Raw genomic sequence first — 3,493 nt, 5'->3', positions numbered from 1 at the left:
TGACAAAGTAAGTGTTTGGCAGTCAGGCTGATAGTGACACAGTCAAAATGAGGGTCTCGAAATGAAAGTGGCGCAGTAAATGTGAGGGCGCCAGATGGATAGTGATGCAGTAAGTTTGAGGCGTTCACGCTGATATTAAGGTGGGAAGTGTGAGGGGTCAGGTCTATAGTGATGCAGTAAGTGTCGGCGAGTCAGGCTGATAGTGATGCATTCAAAGACCAAATATCCAAGTCTCACTGTAGTGCTGAATAGCGAGACTCCTCAAGGCTAAGACAAAAATCAATAGTTCTCATCCTGGTCATAAATCACAGTGCTTCATTTTAAAATTGTCCTCTCCTGCTTCTAGATTCACCAATGAGAGAACAAAATTTAATTGCACCACCCTGTTTATCTCTTCAAATATTTTGCAACTCTCAATGAGATTACCTCTCTTGTTTTGAAACTGATAAAAAATTTCAATTCAGAGGACTAACGTTCATCCATGATATCAAGGCTAATCACCATTCGTGGTATTCCTCATATGGCATTAGTATCTTTCCTAAATTGAGGATTATAATTCCTCATACTTTAGTCCAAGTGCGGTCGAACTGAGCCACCATACATTGGAAATAATGCTTCGTTCTCGTGCCCTGAAATCCTCCTGCAGCTTTCACAACAGACTTCTACAACTGCTACTAGACTTCAATGACTTGTTAAAAACTTCTCCAAGATGCATTTCTAAACATCTGTACATTAGACTTTCTACTTCAAACCTTCGACAAATAATCTCCACACATTTCCCTCCTGACAAGTATGATAAAGTCAAATCGTTGCTATTTATTAATCATGAGGGACATGGATAGGTTCACTCGTCAAGGTGTTTTTCGGCTGGTGAGGAAGTCAAAATTGAGAAAACATCGGTTTACAATTAATGGGTAAGGAATTAAAAGGGACGTCAGGGGCAACTTTTTCAGACGCGTCCAGAATGAGCTGCCAGAGAAATTGTTGGAGACTGGTACAACTGTAACATTTAATGGCATCTGGATGGATATATGAGTAACAAGGTTTAGAGGGATGTGGGCCAAATGTTGGCAAATGGGACCTATTAATTTAGGGTAACTGTCCACCATGGTCATGTTGGAAAGAAGGGCCAATTTCCGTGTTGTATTTTTCAAGGACTTGATGACTCTAGAACTACCGCAAAAACTTTGCAAATAATTCCGTCAAGACGATTTCAAGTACCAAATCTTCGGTTAATCTTCCTCTCTTGTGATCACAAGTTCATTACCTGATGTCAGAACATACGGATTAGTTGCTGGATCCATTCCTGTAAATTGGTTCTGCATTCTTTCTAATTATGATATTTTTTTTACGAATGTAGCTGGTGTTTATGGACTTAGCATCAATTTTTCTAATACCATATGTCGATGAATATTAAAACACAACAGCACATCTAATTTGGCACCAGATGATGAGCAATTGAGTCAAAACCGATCGGACGCAGTGAGACAATGACCCTGTCTTCGTGGTGTACATCCGTGACTCTTTAATTCGACGAAGAATCATTCCCACAACTTCATTTGTGTCAGAATCTAGTTTGTGGTGAAAGCCTGTCAATCTGCTAAGGTAACGTTCGTCTGGGTCTCTGCAAAGGAGTTGGCGAAATCTTTGGGTCTTGACAATTTGTTCTTCCAACAAATGAATTCAGTTGTTTTACTATTAAAATTGTCTAAATTCCCGCAGCTGTGATGGCCGAGGGGTTAAAGCGTTGGATTTGAAATCCAATGGGGTCTCCCTGCGGAGGTTCGAATCCTGTTCACAGCACAGAATCTCTTAAAAGTCATTAATTGTTTTGCAGGATTTGGATTTCGTGGAGCTTGAGCTTTGCATTCAATCGAAAGTAAATTTTCAACTGTGAAGAATCCGAAGTAGTTTCAAGACTGACCCAGTCATCTAATTGAATAAATTATATGTCGAGACACGAAAAGCCACCAACTTCCAACACGAATCAGTTTCAACACATTTTTCGAACTATCGTGAAATTTGGATGTTTGGGGTGGGGTGGGGGGGCGCGGTGGAATTAAGTAAAACAAGAAACAATGCAATACATTTACCTACAGGTGATGAATTTTTTTTAGGATTAGTTGAAAGTCAAGCTGAGAAAGTTCGACCTAATTTACAGCTGACTCTCAAGGCCAATAATCTTTTATATCAACAGTCAATGAATTAGAAAAAAAACAACTCCATGTGTGGAAAGGAACTCGACTGATCCAGGTTCCTGGCTTGCGATGTGAAAAGGCAAGGCGATATCAGCGGAGTAGAATTTTCTGGAAATATTAGAAATGGAATGTTTACGGTCTTCTGCTGTCCACATTCGTTAGAAACTGTGCATTAAGAACTGAAATTGAAAATTAACGATGAAAATCAGACTTAGCCCTCTGCTTGTGATGTAGCATTGTTCAGAACAAAAGGTTGTTGTTGAGGTTAAAATTGAACAAAATAATCGATGGGGATCTTATCCACGGCCTTCGTTGGAGCAGTTGGTGTGGAGAGCTCAGCTTGAAGAACCAAATGCCAATTATTCATCCTGGCTGTCTGAATTGCTCAGTTAAACATACTCCCAGTTTAATGAAAAAAAAACCTTTGCTATCAGAGTTAGATGTTTTCATGTCAGCATGTTCCGATATGAGAAGACCCTTATGAGTAGATGTGACTTAAATTTTGACTCTAACGTCAGAGATGTTGACACATTTCTGCACCAAAATAAGCACTACCATTGGTATCAAAACAAACTGAACAAAGGACTAGTCACTTAGACATTTCCTGTCTGCAGACTCTGCCAATGGATCGTTCAGGCCCGATGTAGGAATAGGGCGTGGTGACATCTGTTCGCAAGTGGATCACTTTATTCTTGCTCACGATCCATAAACCGTAATTCATTTTGAACTTCTTAGCCATCAGCATGATAAGAGGTACATAATGCACAGGTTTGCTTCACGAAACAAAGAGCGAAATCTTATTCAATGCAGACGCAAATTCAAGTTGTCCCTGGTCGACCAGAAGACAGATATCGCGAAACAAAGTGAATACAGAAAACAATCAATGTTTTCTGGGAGTCAAAAAGATGTACTGGAAGAACGGAAACATATATTTGGAACTAAAGTCACATACCACTTCCACAGACGAAATGTTCTTGAACCGTTATCTTAATTTGACCTTCATGTCCACCATTGCTGCAAAAATTATCTTAACAACTCAGAACTTTGTGTTCTTTGATATTCTCTCCTTCATGTTTCTCTTGATTTTGAAACTAAAACCGAGCAATAGTAATGCACCCTATTTCACTTGCAAAGATCAGAAGAAGATCAATTCATAAGAGAACAGAAATAAACCTGCGTCTGTCTTTCGAGAGAAAACACAGTTACCATTTCGACTCCAAAAAGTCTTCTTCAGAAGTCTGCGCAATGAACTCGAAATAGTAGACCGAAAATTAAAAAAAGAAGCCAAAATGCCG

General features: G+C 39.4%; 1 non-coding gene across 1 annotated transcript; it reads left to right on the top strand.

The window, feature by feature from the left end:
• The first annotated feature begins 1,721 nt into the window (after positions 1–1,721).
• On the top strand, positions 1,722–1,803 carry trnas-uga (transfer RNA serine (anticodon UGA)). The gene has a single exon. It is a non-coding gene; the product is annotated as a tRNA-Ser (tRNA).
• Positions 1,804–3,493: the final 1,690 nt, after the last annotated feature.

This window comes from Chiloscyllium plagiosum, unplaced genomic scaffold (genome assembly GCF_037043375.1).
Source record: "Chiloscyllium plagiosum isolate Xiang-an unplaced genomic scaffold, Cpla_swu_hap1 HiC_scaffold_42, whole genome shotgun sequence".
Taxonomy (NCBI): domain Eukaryota; kingdom Metazoa; phylum Chordata; class Chondrichthyes; order Orectolobiformes; family Hemiscylliidae; genus Chiloscyllium; species Chiloscyllium plagiosum.
The sequence above is the reverse complement of the archived record's forward strand: the minus strand, read 5'-3'. Positions and strand labels throughout refer to the sequence as shown.